Consider the following 15,524-nt stretch of genomic DNA (forward strand, 5'->3'; position numbering starts at 1 on the left):
AACACAACTGAGGCTCCAGAGGCCTTTGGCCAAAGCTGACCGCTGACCATGTGCCACATGCTTCCACGCCTTCCCTCGCTGGATATCCTCGGGACACGCCTGTGCCTAATGGTAGTAACCTACCATTCCCATTTATGAGTGAGGATGCGGAGGCTCAGAGGGGTTCAGCGTGTTGCCCAGGGACTTTGAGCTAGGCAGCTGGGAAGCCAGGGGATGTGAGCACCAGGGAACTGGGTCTGACCTGAGCGCTGAGCTTAACCACCAGGTGTTGCCTCTTCTCCCACGAATCTTCCCGAAAATGCTGGACTTGACAGCAGGGAGGCCAAGGTGGCTGGATTTCTGCCTGGAATCTCAGTCTTACACGTGGGCAGCCCTGAGCTGGAGGGGAGACAAGGGGGGGGGAATGTCATGTTCCCCAGGCTACCTCCTATTTGCCCCAGCCTCAATGCCAGCTCCTCCACGGATTCCCTCCCTCCCTGCCTTCCAGCCTAGTTTCCTGGCATCTTCCTCACTTCCTCCACTCTCCCAAGGGCTCTATGTATCCACGTACAGATAGCCAACATACACTGAACGTTTCACCCACATGACTTCCATTTACCTGGGTGGTAATTAATTTTCTTTGTCAATTTCACGGGGATGTGAGGTGTTTAAATGAAACATTATTTCTGGGTATGTCTGTGAGGATGTTTCCGGAAGAGATGAGCATTTAAACACAGCACACTGAGTAAAGCAGCTTGTCCTCCCCAGTGTAGGTGGGCCTCATCCAAGTTTTTTAAGGCTGGGATGGAGCAAAAAGGCCAAGAAAGGGGGAGTTTATGACTCCTTGAGCTGAGACAGGCATCTCCTGTCCTCAAGTGCAACTGAGTCCATCGACCTTCTAGTTCTCAGAAAGCCCCCTGCCCCAAGCTTTCTGGGTCTCTGGATCCAGAGAACAGACCCCTGGACTTGCCAGCCTCCACCAACACTGGAATGTTCCTTGTATTAAATCTTATACATCCAACTGCTCCTGTTTCTCTGAAGAACCCTGACTAACCCAACCCTCACAACCAGCCAGTAAACAAACTTTCTACTTGACAGCTGGGGACACTGAGGCCAAGAAAATACAATGAGCTGCTTGCATCACAGAGGTCCTAAAGTCCTAACAACCCATTCATTTTCAGCCTGAGTGCCCACTGGAAAAGCCACACCATCCTTCTACACAGTTGTACTCCCCCCCCCCCCCCCCCGCCTTCTTATGAGTCAATGAAAAAGGCTGAGATGCTGTTGGGAGAGCCATCCCTGATCAGAGTGGCCCTGGTTACCTGCGGCCCTGGGCCTGTCTTGCTCACCACCTAGAAGCGAGTGCCGGCATGGAGCACGGCATGGGTATTCCGTGTCCTCATCGACTCACTGTCTACTGAGCACAGCCTGTGTGCCAAGCTCTGAGGGCCCAGCAGGGAGCCAGACCACGGCAGGGTTTTCTGTCCTCCTGGACCTCCCATGCAAGGGGAGCTGGCTGAGAAAAATCAAATATTTGGAAAAGAAGATCAAGGTATTTATTTCTGCTAGGCTCAAGGTCAAATCAAGAGAACTAAAGCAGAATAAGGGAGGAGGGGAAGATGAGCAGAGAGGGTGTTCAAGGAGGATGTGGGCGGAGAGGTGGAGGAGGATCTGGAGGAGAGCCCCCTCTCCCCTCCAGCAAGAGAGAGCAGCAAAGATAAAGGCTGTGCCAGGAGAGCATGCTCGGTATGTCCAGAAGCCAGAACGGTCCATACAAAACACGTGTATGTGAGCAGCGGCAGTACTCATCAGCCAGACCGGGGAGCAACCCCGTGTCCACCATCTGATGAATGCAGACATGAAATGCGCTGTGTGCGTACAGCAGAATAGTATCTGGCCACAAAAAGGAAGGAAGAACGGATGATACAACCTAGGTGAATCTGGACATGTGACACTAAGTGAAAGAAGCCAGACCCAAGGACCACGTACTGTAGGATTCTGGAGCTCTCAGGGCAGGTAAACCTGTGGACACAGAAAGTGGGTCTGCGGTTGCCAAGGACGGTGAGAAGGGGGTGGGCGGGGCTGGGAATGGGGACGCAGCTTCTCTGGAGGACGATGAAAACGTTCTTTTTCACAATTCCGTGAAAAAAATCCCTACCACGGAACGGCATACTTTCAGTGGGTGAGTTTTATGTCCATCATATCTCCATAAAGCTGTGAAATAGACATGAAACAAGCAGACAGAAGAAGCAAGAAGGGGCAGGGGCTGGAGCAGGGGGAGAGGGAAGAGAGAAGCCGGCAGGGGAAGGAGGTCCTCACAGATCAGAACTCTGCGTTTCCTTCTGTGAACAGAGGCCCCACGGGGGTCCTGTTTCCCTGTTTGAAAGATTGTTCATCGGATGCTGGTGCCCAGATTCAAATCCCAGCTGAGCCCACGGTCCCAGCGGCGGGACCACAGCAGCTACCTCATCTGTGTGCTCTCAGTTTCTCATCTGTAAAATGGGATGATAATAGTATCTCCCTCACCGGAGGCTTCATGGAGTGAATATTCATGAAGTTCTTCCAAGGGCCCCTGGCTCAGCAGCAACGTGGGTCCAGAAGAGTTTGGTTGTGTAAATAAATAAGACAGGACTCGCTAGATGATTCTTACCTGCCTGGGAGGGAGCACAGCAAGTCAGATCTGCTTTCTGCTCTGCAGAGCTCTCGCCACTCGCCTGGCTCTATCCAGCAAATAATTGCTGCGGAGGCTTCATTCCAAATGGGCCATAAATCAGAGGCCAGGGGCTCCTGTTACCAGCGGCCAGGGGTGAAGTCCCTCCCTGGGGTAATTGGAAGCAGATGTTGCCAGCCGTCTGGCCCCCAGAGGCCTGTGTACCTGGGCTGCTCAAGTCACAGCAGTCGGGGCCAGAATTTCCATGAGCCCTTATAGCGAAGGTTGTCAAAGAAACGGCCTCCTAGGGCTTCCAGATGTTCTGTGGCTTGTTTCAAGCAGGAGGTGGGCAGCTAATGGGGGTCTTCAGGGGCTGAGAGACGAAGGCAGGGTCATGGATGACACTGGGGTTCTTCCGAGGGGCTGCCTGGCAGGCAGGGGGTGGGGGCCAGGGCTGGAAAGAAAGGGGCATTGGCTCTGCAGGCAGTAGGGCCTGTCCTGTGTTCTCCGTTTCTCGCTTTTTCAGCCTGTGCCCTAAAGTAAAGGATGTTAATTTTGCAGACCTCTGTTTTCTCACCTGTGAAATGGGTATGATGAGACCTGACTCAAACAGGTGGGAAGGAATTGTCTGGTGCACTGTGGATGCTCAACATGGCAAAGGGAGTGATGATAAGGGAGGGAGGCACAGGGACTTGTTACTTAGCAAGCCTTCAGTATCCCTGGTCACTAAGCACTGGGAAGGAAGGAGCAAATGTCGGACACCCTCAGGAGGCTCTCTTTTCAAGCTTCCTAAGGCCAAGATTTTGAAAAGGTCCAGAAGGTTCCTTAGCAGCCCTTCAGCTATAAGTGCATGGGTAGTTTGGCTTCAGGTACAGTTGATTCAGGGCTCAGATGATGTCACCAGGAGCCATCTGTCCTCTTTAGCTTCCTCTGATGGATTGCCAGATTTAGCAAACAGAAACACAGAGTATCAGTTTAATGTGAATTTATGATAAACGAAATAACGTTTATAGTGTAAGTTCACTCCACTAAGTTGTTTAGTATAAGTATATCCCAAATATTTGGTGAGACATACTTATACTTTACAATTTTTTTTTTAATTCATTGTTTATCTGAAATTCAAATTTAACTGAGCCTCCTGTATTTTATCTGGCAGTCCTTCCATCCCCTGGGGTAGCAATGGACAGCAAGCCTCTCATAGCTTCTTGCTGGCTCTGATTAGGACATGGGACTCTCCCAAATCCATAACTGTGGCCAAGGGGGCTTATTACCAGGTTTACCTGTCCTAGCCCTAAGTTCTGAGTCTGGGGTCAGTTTATCCCAAGCTCCAAGGACAGTGGTTCCCTCAGAGTCCAGGTGCTGCTAACACAGTGCATTAATGAGAGAGAGATAGGGTGGGTGTAAGGCAAGGAAACCAGGAGCCACTGTGAGCAAATGCAAGGAGCAGGATTCCCGAGCCTGAGGCAAAGAAGCGGGGAGCCCCCACCCCCACAAGCTGGGCTAACCGGAGAAGCTTCGGGGCCAAGAGACAAAAGTGGGCCTCTTAGGGTCAAAGAAACTCATGGTTGTGCCTGGCTCTGCTAAGGCATCTTTGGACGATCCCACCTCCAGGAAGCCCTAATTACCTCTCTGAACCTCAGTTTCCCCATCAACAAAATGAGGGTAACAAGTCAGACTTCTTGGGGTCGTTATGAGGCTTACCTGAGGTTCAACTAACCCCTGATTTGAAGTCCAGCTATACAATAATCACGAATCCAGTTGGCATCTCTCAAAACTTCATTTCCTAAGGCTCGACTTTTCCTAAGTGCAGTTCCAGTGCTAAAGGTTTATTTCATTCCTTGAAAAAGCCAAAATGAATTATAACCGATGGTCAGTTGGGGCTTCTCAACCTCAGCACTATTGAGATTTGGGGCTGGGTCCTTCTTTGCTGCAGGGGGTGGGGGTGGGGGGTCGCTGTCCCATGACTTGTAGGAGGTTGAGCAGCTCCCCACACCCAGCCAAGGCCACAGAAATGTCCCCAGACATTGCCACATGTCCCCTGGTGGGGGTAAAGTGACTCCGTCCCCTGAGAACAACACTATTACCCACCTAGGATAATAGAATAAAATACAAATATATGCTCATATAAACGTGTTTTAAGCTGCCCCATGTACATGGTGTCCCACTGGAGACACTCGTCGGCATGGGCTGAGCCCCTGCAGTCCCTTAGAATAAAGCCCCCATAAATTGGAGTGAAGACACAAATTCTGAAGTTAAGTAAGCCTGAGTATTCTTCCTGCCCCTGGGGACTTTCAAACTGCATTGAAAATGAGAATCATCTGTCTCAAAAATGTTTCTATGTCAAGTTAATTGAATGGAGAAGGCTAGGGGATGGGGCAATGCCCAATCGTCTTTCAGCTCCCTTTGTAGCAGAAGCCAAAGGGCTTCTTGAAACAACATCAGCATTTGTGTCATGTTGGTGTCTTCAAGTCATGCCCTGCTTTTTGCTGTTCTTTGTAAGTCATAGAAATACGGGTCACATCAGAGATGTCACCAGCCGTGGCCAGTGGGAAGGAGGGAGTCGGGGCGCCGGCAGGTAAACACAGGCCAGCCAAACGCAGCTGAAGGCTGTTTGAGACCTTGTACTGAAATGTGAGTCTGCCCCTCACGGGGTCGGTGTCCTGGGACACACTGGCCCCTCCCTCAGACAAGGCCTGTGTCCTGGACGGTCACGCGGGCCCATGCTCGGATGGGCCCCTGAGCTGGGGTGAACGCCCTGCTGTGGCCATCTTGAAATTCTTAATCCTTTTTGAGCAAGGGCACTGTATTTTCATTTCCCACTGGGTCCCATAAATCATGAGGCCTGATCCTGCTCTCTGAACTCCATTTTCGCATGTGTAAAAAAAAAAAAAAAAAAAAAAAAGCAGTAACCACACCCTCCCTGCACAGGACTGCTGTAAGGATTACAGACCAGCCCCTGGGGGCCAGGGGCGGTGGGGAGACGGGGAGTGGGGGAGTGGCTGACCATTCTCAACACCGCCAGTACCTGCCCGGCCATCCCAGAAGCTCGAAAACACAGTGGCTGCGGCCGCTCTCAGAACCCATCTCAGAAGGAAGTCTTTAACTGCAGTCCTGAGACCATGACTCGAAGTTTCCGGAACCTTTGAAATTCTCACTGTTTATTATGTTTGTTCCTCCCATCTGTTTCCTGCAGCAGTGAACTCTTTAAATGAAAAGGCCTGTGGACGTGTGTGGGGGATGGGGAGCCGGGCCAGGCAGGGGGCAGTTGGAGACTCTGCCCCTCGGGCCCCCTGACCTGGCAAGGAGCAGTGTCCCCAGGGGCGAGCTGGCTGAGCTGAGGAAACAGACCGAGTCCTCAGAGCTTCCGCGAGGGAGGAAGGAAGAGGGGGCCTCTCCCTCACATTTGCACCCGGTAAAGTTTTCCAAAGGGGGCAGAAAAGATGGAGTTACAGCGGATCCTAAGGGATGTGCGTGGACACAGAGCCCTTCTCTGTCTCTCAGCATGTGGGGAGCTTCTGAGAGCAGGGTTCACCCTGCCCCACCTCAGGAAGTACCTCTTGGCAGGATCCAGTGGTGTGGGAGTGATGAGGGGGCCTCTGTCCTTCTGTCACTATTACCCACCTCGGTGTCCGGTTCCCAGCACCCCACCCCCAACCTCCAGTCTACACGGGTCCTGGGACATTGAAATGAGAGTGCACATGGACTAATGGAACTCCCGGTCTTAGGACACTGTGAGAGGAGACCCCCTGGGCCAGTGCGCTGACCACCCCAAAATGGACCTCAGCAGCCATCCACAGGAAGGTTAACCTCTATAGCTCCTGTGTCTGTGGTGTAGGATGACCCTAAGAAGAGACTGTGGCGTATGGAGCCCCACTGGGCATCCCCAGCCAAGGACCCAAGTGCCCCCTTCACAGAGGACTGGGCAGGGTCTGGAAGCTGAGCCCTCTCTCCTTTATTACAGCCCCTCCCCCTCTCCCTCTTCCTCCAGCCCAGGAGTCCTCCCATCTCCAAGTCCAGAAGCTTCCTTCTTGCCCAACTCTTCTCCCATTTGTATTCTTTTTGCCCTTAGTCTCTGTCATGCCCAGGGGGCCTAGGCTTTTGAAGCTCCAAAGCCAAAAGCTGACGTTCTTGTCTCTCAGCTTCTGCTGAGTCACCCTCTCCCTGAGGCGATGATACAAAGCTCACAGCTGGCAGCGGGGAGGAGGGAGCCAGGTGGAAGCACCAGGAGCAAAGAACAGATCACAGCCCACTACCTGCTCTCACGCGGTTATGTCAAGACTTATGACGATGATTTTTGTTTATTTGTTTCACAAGAAGGAGAGCTGTGCCTGTGGGTATATGTCACCATATCAGAACCATCTCTTCGCTGACAAGAGGCTGGAGGAGGGAGTTGTACTCCTGCTTTGTGCCCGAAGACATCCAACTATCAAAGAGGGTGCTGGGAAAAACCTAAAGCCCAGTATTGCCTGGGTTGATACCAGTCTCTGAATACGCAGCAAACCTTCTCAGCCCCAAGCTCTGTCCTTCTCCCCTCTGAGGGTGACCATCCTCCAGCCTTAGGAAAGTCACTGTATCTGACTGAGAGGAATTTAGACGTGCTTTGAACCTGGGCTGCATTTGAACAGGAGTATTATTAACTGATGAATCTTAACAACACCATCAGTTACCATAAAAGTAGTTTGGGAACATGCTCCCCCACTTGGGGAAGGCTCCCAGCCAGGTGATGAGGGGAACCCTTCACTTTTCCCCTCGGAGAGTGGGACCAGCCACTGTGTTCATCATGGTCCCCAACCTTGGTGAGACTAACTCTGTGTTCAGCAGCGCCAAGACGATCCTGAGAAGTTTGCTCATGGACCCATCTGGAAAACAACATACTTGATCCTAACTTGGAAAACATTTCCACCCATCGTTCTGCTAAATGGCAGCTCTTTTGGTCATATCAGCTCCTTCCAATAAGTGCATTTGCAAGTTCAGAGCTGGAATGGGCCCCGGGAGGAGGCTTCTGAAGGAACTGGGGGAGGTGAGAAGGAGCTGGGAGCCGCCATCACAGAGCCCACTGGGACCCTTGGCAAATGTTGGCTCTGGGTCCAAGACCAAACCACAGAATTTCTCCCAAAGTTCTTATCACCTCTAGCTTTTCTCCAGAGCTCCTGTGTGCTGGCTGAGATCCCACCACAAACTCAGCTGATCCTGGGTGCCTTTTATAACGCCTCAGCCATAAAATGGGAAGAATCATATCTGTCCTTCCTCATCATACATTGAGTCCTCCTATCAGATCATCAGCTATCTGGGGACAAGGACTTCCCACAGGGCCCAGTACAGGTACAAAGACAACAGTTACAATATAGTACACTTCACTGAGAACCTACTAGCTTCTAGCCAGGAACTCTGCTATTCACTGGTCATATATTATCTCATTTAGTCCTTATAAGAAACTGCAGTTTGCTCTGGTTATTAGCCCCATTTTAACAAACAAGGAAGCCAAGGTTCAGAGAGAGGAAGTTTAGCCTACTCGATTTTTAATACTTGCATCCTAGCTCCTTTGCTCTTTCCTCTCTCCTCTGGCTCACTCCCCTGGCTCACTCCCCTTCCCTCTAGCAAAAGAGAAATACAATCCAGGATGTGAAAAGATGCTCCAAGAACACAAACTCACATTGTGTCTAGAGCATCTGCAACTCCCGTCACCTCCCCCAGGATCACTGGCCATTTATTTATTCGGGAAACAATTACTGCAAGTCTCCTCTGTACTAGCTGAGGATAAAATAATAAGCAAAAATAATCATCATGTAGCCCTCAGGAGTTTACCGTCTGGGAATACAGTCAAACCTGCTGGATGTCTCTGAAAGCAAATGGGGCTCTCTGCCCCACCCCCAACCTCTGCCCAGGTGGCAACTCATTCATTCTTTAACATTTAGGATTTACTGAACTAAGATTGAGTTGGGCTGTAAGTAACGTGAAATCCAAGTGTCAATGGCTGCCTTAAACTATAAAGAGAGAGGTGGATTTTTCTTATATGACAATGTCTAGTACAAAATTGTTTAAAAGATGTCAGGGGTGCCTGGGTGGCTCAGTTGGTTAAGTGTCTGCCTTTGGCTCAGGTCATGATCTCAAGGTCCTGGGATCAAGCCCCATGTGGGGCTCTCTACTCAGTCAGGCGTCTGCTTCTCCCTCTCAGTCTCCTTCTCTCTCTCAGATAATAAATAAAATCTTAATTTAAAAAAAAAGTAACATAAACTTAAAGATGTCAGAACAGAGAGAGGTCTTGATGGTACTGTTGGCCTTCGCCACATGGACATGAGATGGCTGCCACAGCTCCAGCCATTAAATCTGTATTCTAAATAAGAGGAAAGTGGGAAGGTCATCAACAAAAGGGCTTCTGTCAGCTAAGTCAGCCTTTCTTTTGTGGGGCTATTCTGGACATCCTTTGCAACAACTGACACTTTTATAACAGACACTGTCTCTACCTGCCCCTCAAGCCCCTTATAGTCATCACCCAGTTACCATAGAATTTTCTTCTACAGACACCATCCTGTGGCCCCAGTCACTTGCTTGGATCAACACACAGAGCAGACTCGAAGTGCGGGAGTTAATGGTGCCCAGGGGAACCTCCCCCAACAATGGCACTTGTTGGAAGTGCCAAGCTTTCTTGCTCTCAGGTGGGAACACCTGGGGCCTATCATACAGCATCTCTCAGAGGTTCCCAGGGGGATGAAGCCCCAGTTGTCCCCCACAATAACCTGTTCCCTTCCCTACTCTGCATTTGGTTTCTTCCTTGTCTCATTTCCCCCACTTACATATACAACCTTCTTGGAATCACCCGCCACATGAACTGGCTCTTAGACCTTTGCCTCAAAGAACGTGCTTCTGGGAACCCAGCCTGAGCCAGCCCGGTGGGTGAGGCTGTATCCCATGGCTACCTGGGCTCTAAGAGTCTGGAAATGCTGCTCCCATCAACGCTGGGTTTCTGCAGCCAGGAGGCTCCCACCGAGCCTATAACGGTCCCTACCACACCTGAGTGCTTACCTCTAGAGGACACCCAGAATCCCTGCTGTTAGCGCCAAGGACCCTCACAGTACCATGTCATGCCAAGCATCACGCGGGGCACAGGGGTCCTGTTGCAGCCAGGCACATCCTCTGCCCTCGGCGAGCGTACGGTCTCCGTGGGGAGGCAGAGACAAAGAGCAGCTACAGTACTGCGGACTTTGGAAAGCACTAGTTCCCTGCATGGCTCTGTCCTAAGAGATTTAGACGCACGACAACATGCACTTTCTATTACCAATACTCGTACCTTAGAGGGTCCGGCGTTAGGTTCTACTTCTCCCTACTGCTACAATGCACATTCCCACCCCCGCTCTTTTCCTCCAGTGCTTCTGCCCAATACCCTGCCTTCTCTTGGCCTCCTTGTGTATTCAAGCCATTCCCTCCAAAAGACCTGGGAGCCTCTCCCTTTCAGCTCTTCCTCCTTTGGCTCAATGGATCTTGGCCGCATAGCAGAATCGCTGGAGAGATTTTTTAAAGCCCCACCTGTGGGCGGTGGAGGGCTGCCCGACGTAGTCCTGAGCGGAGTGGGAACCAGGCGTCGGTGTCTCCAAGCTCCCCCAGGCAGCTTAGATTTGCAGGCAGGATGGGAACCGGTATTCTAACCTCTCCCTTCTACAAAGGCCTTCCGTTTGACCTGAATCTCCCCTGAGACTTTCATCATTTGGTGGCTGGCTTGTGTGTATTTGTCTCGTCCCCCAAGCCTGGGTCCTGTAGCAGCCTTCCCAGCACCCAGCAAGGGCTGACCTTCCTTTCCACACTCAGCCAAGATGTGTGTGTTCACCAGGAGGCTGGCGGACACACAGGGAGTCATTTATCTCCGTCTCTCTTCTCCCCAGCCCTTCCCGCTCAGTGGTGGCCGTCACGCAGGCCCCCTAGGAGCTGACCTCTGCCTGGTCCGCATGTGGCTCTCAGTGGGGCCTCCTCAAGGCCAATGCGAAGGGCTTGCCCTACCCTCATGCAGCCTGCCCTTCACACTGGCAGGGTCAGAGGGCCCGGCAGGCTGGAGTGTGCACAGCCAGCCTGCAGGGCCCCTTCTGCCTCCCTCACCTCGGCTCCAGCCTCAGCAAGACCTCAGGGAAGTGCCTGCCATTGCAGAAAAGAGTCTCCAAAGCCGCCAGGGGCGCATCTCTGTAACTCAGCCCGGCTACCACTAAGGGGGAGAAGTCACGCCGCTCCCCTCCCCTGGGGCCGACTTTTGTTCCTGCCACCACCAGGACAAAGGTTATGACAGAAGTGACCCCCAGGCTGGGTCACCAAGGCGATCCAGCTTCCTTTTGCTATTCTCTCATGGCATGCTCCTTTGGAGGCCCGGTCACCTTCTGGGAAGGACGCCCAGGTCCCCCTGGAGAGGACATGTTAGGGGGCTGCTGGGTGGCAGCCCCAGCTGGGGCCTCAGCCCATGGTCAGATGGGCTGCAGACCTGTGGGCGACGCTCCTGGGGGGCTCCCACTAGCTGCCCTTCAAATAAAAACCTGCCTGGGAGAGAGCCACTGCAGGGACCCAGCCAGCGTGTGCATGGGCAGGGGCCAAGGGACCCACCTGCTGCAAGCTTCCCGCCATGACGTCGAGGCGGTTTCTTCTGCAGCCGTGGGAAACTGACATACTGAATGCAAGTGGGCTCGAGGCGTGGGGGGGGGCAGGGAATTCTGGGGTTCCCAGAGACAGCTGGTCCCCTTGGCCAGGAGAACCTCTTCTTGGTGGGACAGCTGGAGACAAGCCAGAGCACCGACCTCTGAGGTTTGGAGCCAGGTCGGGCCCTGATGGTCTGGCTCCCAGGTGCCCCGCGTTGTTCAGTCCCAAAGTGGCTTGGGGGTGATGGCCCAGACTGGGGGCCTTTGAGCCAAAGTCTCCCTCTTGCCCCTGGGGTGGAGGAAGCAGAATGGGGGGGGGGGCAGTGAACAAACAGGGCTCCACAGGGAGAGCGGAGTTATCACCCGAAGCCATGTTTGACTTGGCTCCTGCTCTGTTTTTTCTTTTTCTTTCTTTCTTTCTTTCTTTTTTTTTTTTAAGGAATGTGTTGCCAACATTTAAAAACTGGAAGACTTCAAATAAAAACCTGTAGATATATAAATATGTATCCCCACCCCCTCCCCATCACAGAAACAAACATGCTGAGTTTTTCTTTTGAAAATCAGACCAGCTGGGCCCACGGGGTCTGGCGTCTGTTGGCAACAAGGAGCTACAGCTGACTGTGACCCAGGGCTGTCCTCTCCAGTGCACCCCAGTCCCCCTCTCCCTGTTGCCTCCAACTTACCAGGCTTCACTTACCATGGTAAACTGCCTGGCCCCTAGAGGCATTTGACTTTAGAATTTCCAAGGCCCATTGGCTCAGCTGGCCACCCGGGTCCATCCCTTAGTAGCTGTAGGAACTAGGACAAGCTCCTTCCTGTCCTCTGCCTCCAGTTTCCAGCCTGTAAAACTGATAGACCTGCCTTGGAGCATGGAGGGGGGAGAGAGAAACAAAGCAAAACAAAACAAAATGCAGGAGAGAGACTTATCCCAACATCTGGTGTATGGCAAGCACTTTATAAATAATTGTCATTGTTACCATTATAGTTATTTTTGTTATCTGAGGTCTTGGACCTAATTCTCCTGTGGCTCCTGCTCAGCCCACACAAGCTGTGTCCCAACACCCCACCCTGCAAATCCATCCCTGAGGCCCAGGAGAGCCACGGGGACGGGAAACGGCCCAGAGCCACAGCTTTGCCTGCAAAAGTAAATATTAGTGTTGGCCCAGCCTGGGAGCACTGGAAGCAGAAGAGCAAGTGTGCTGGAGCCCCGAGCAGCACGCCTGCCAGGAGCTGCCAGGCAGAAGGACCACCCCAGCCTGGCCCTCCAGGTCTCCAGGTTGCTTCCAGGAACTCAGCCCGTGGACCCTGGCACCCCTACCGGTGCCCCATGACCAGGAATGGCCAATTCCTACCAGGCCTGGGGTCTGTGATGCTGGGGTCTGGGATTCTGGCTGTGACAGTGACCACCCCCAAGCAGGTGACAGAAGGGCAATGGCTTCCCTTGGGGACAACATGACCAGTGAGGAGGCAACCCAGTGGGTCATGCAACTCAAGCAGAAGGTCTTGCTTTGGCTCCAATTGTCTGATTATTTTAAGGAAAAGGAAGCAAACGGAGAGTCAAGGGCTTTGGATCAGACGGCTGACCAAAACCAGAGACCCACCCTGGCCACTGAAAGGGGTCAGATGAGGGCAGAGGAGGTTATTGTCACACCCTGGACCCCAAACAACTCAGAGACTAAGGAATACTTGTGCTCTCTTATCTTCCCCATCAACAGCAGGACTTTAGCAAACTTGCCAAGTACCCAGACATCAGGGTGGGGGGTGGTTAGTTACAGGAGTGGTGGCCTTTGGGGTCAGTCAGTCCTGGGTTGGCATCCCAGCTCTGCCACTTAACAGCTGTGTGATCTTGGTCTAGAGTCCTCTCTGTACTTCAATTTAATTTTTTTTTTTTTTTGAGATTTTATTTACTTATTTGAGAGAGAATACGAGCAGAGAAAAGGGCAGAGGGAGAAGCCGACTCCCCACAAAGCAGGAAGCCCAATGCGGGGCTCCATCAGGACCCTGGGGTCATGACCGGAGCCGAAGGCAGACACCCTGCCGACTGAGCCCCCCAGGCATCCCTCAATTTGCTCATTTGTAAACTGGTGATAATTCTGCCTACCTTTGAGGATGAAATGAGACCCTTCCGCTTCCCAGTGCTTGATGGAGGGAATGTGGTTGCACCAGCTGAGCAGGGCTTTGTGCCCGGCACCTCCCGAGCCAATGACCAGCCTGTGGACAGTCAGTAGCCACCTGCCCCCACCATCACCACCGCCATTCCACGTGCGTGCGATGGCATAGTATGCAGCCGTTTAAAAAGGAATGGGGGCCCTCCTGCATAACCAGCTCCCTCCAGATCGACTGGTGGACACCCAGGGATGGTGGGTAAGCACGGGTTTCTCAGCTCACCTCTTCCCTGTGGCTGGGCAGACCCTGCAGGCTAATGCCTATAATCCTGGCTGGGCAGGAAGACCCTGATGGCCCCAGCCCCCAGATGAAGCCCCCCCCACCCCGCTGCTTCTACCACAGCATCCCCCACAAATAAACCATGGACACAGTACATTTCTGCTGGGGAAAAACTCCTTCTCAACTCAATTCGCTGCCAAGCCAGGCGAGTGCTCCAGCTCGACAGAATTATCAGCACCGAGCTAACAGTGACAGATGAACCGAGAGGCAAGTGGGGACAGCCAGCAAACAGATCTATTTCCCAGCTCCGAGATTCCATCTGGGTTTCCCCCAACAAAAGACGAATTTCTCTGCGGAGGTGTCCACAGGCCCTCGTGTTGGGAGTGAATTTTCTTCCCCTCGGCCTTCTGCCAGCGGCTGAGGAAGGAGGCAGGAGCCCAGGCGGCGAGCCCCTTTGCTGCAGCCCTGAGCACCTTCGGACCTAGGGAAGCTTTCCCTCGAGCCCATCCTAGAGGCCACAGGAGGACTGGTGGGGGGGAGGGGCGGGGGGGGGGCGGAAAGCCTGAAAAATGCAGCTCTTTGGTGAAAAGAGATGGGCTGTCTGGAAGCGAATGGAAAACAGTCCAGTTCAATCCAAGGGGAAATTCTTCTTCCCCCAGGCATTCTATCTCAGGAGTCTTCCCAGACAATCTTGTCCCCCGCACCCCCCCCCCCCCCCCCCCGCCCCGGGCCCCGCCGTAGCCCTCTAGGAACTGAAAGTGCTCCTGTGGGCGCTGCAGGTCCTGCTGGGCAAACGCTCCCTAGATGATAACACTGGAAAGCTCTCAAGTCAGCGATCCGTGGCCGCAGCCGGGCCAGGTGGTGGCCACACACGTGCAGCCATGGGGGCTGGTGACGCCCGGAGCTGTCTCTCTGAGTGGCGGGGAGGTCCAGCGCTAGAGGTCTCCCGGCAGCCCCCCTCCTCGGGCACGCTGTGAGAGCCGCTAAGTGATTCCACAGCTCCATGCCTGGACAGCCCTATCCATCAGACGGGACAGGGAGGACACCCTCCCTTACAAAGCGGGAGTTGCTCTTAATATCACTGTTCTTGTGTCTTGATAGGGAGTATTGCGGTAAGCTAGACACCTGCAAGCCGAACACTGGGTCAAAGGGCATTTCATTAACCATTTTGATAGATACTTAAAGCCCTCCCAGTTTTCACCCCTGTGTCAGGCAACTTTTCCTGTGTAACAACCTTGAGATTTCAGCGGCGTGCCACAACAAACATTTCTTTTCTGGCTCACCTGCGGGCAGTGAGGCCCGAGGGTGGGGTTGGCATGGCTGGGCGGAGCTCCAGGCTGTGTCTCCCATCCTCCTGGGGCCAGCAGCTCCCCCGGGGAAATGTGATTCTCATGACAGAAGCACAGGAGAGACAAGCGGAGACATTCAGGCCTCTTAAGACCCAAGTCACAGCCGGCCACCGTGACTCGACTCCCAGCCCCATCTCACCCAGCAAAGCAAGTCCTGTGGCCAAGCCTGACAATGGGACAGAGGCCTACTGTCTCCCATGAGGTCACTGGAGCTGGGGAGGAGGGAAGACTTGCTGAGCCATGATCCAGCCTACCCTACTCTCTGCCCCACGTGTGTGTCTATTTAGGTTCAGGCTCGGGCACAGGGAGGTACAGACAAAATGCCTATGGCAACACAGTTGATGCTATTGAAACCTAGTGGAAAAACCCAAATATCCACCAACAGGGAGTGGTTCACTAAACCACGACTCATAGGGAGGGGGGTACTATGCAGCAGTGAACAAGGACCGGAGCCGATCTCCATCAACAGGCAATGAGAGAGTCCCCAAGTCACAGAACAAGGGATCATGGACAGTAGGATTCTTTTGGGGGGGAAGAACATCTCACCGT

Source organism: Mustela nigripes, chromosome 2 (assembly GCF_022355385.1).
Source record: "Mustela nigripes isolate SB6536 chromosome 2, MUSNIG.SB6536, whole genome shotgun sequence".
In the NCBI taxonomy this organism is placed as follows: Eukaryota; Metazoa; Chordata; class Mammalia; order Carnivora; family Mustelidae; genus Mustela; species Mustela nigripes.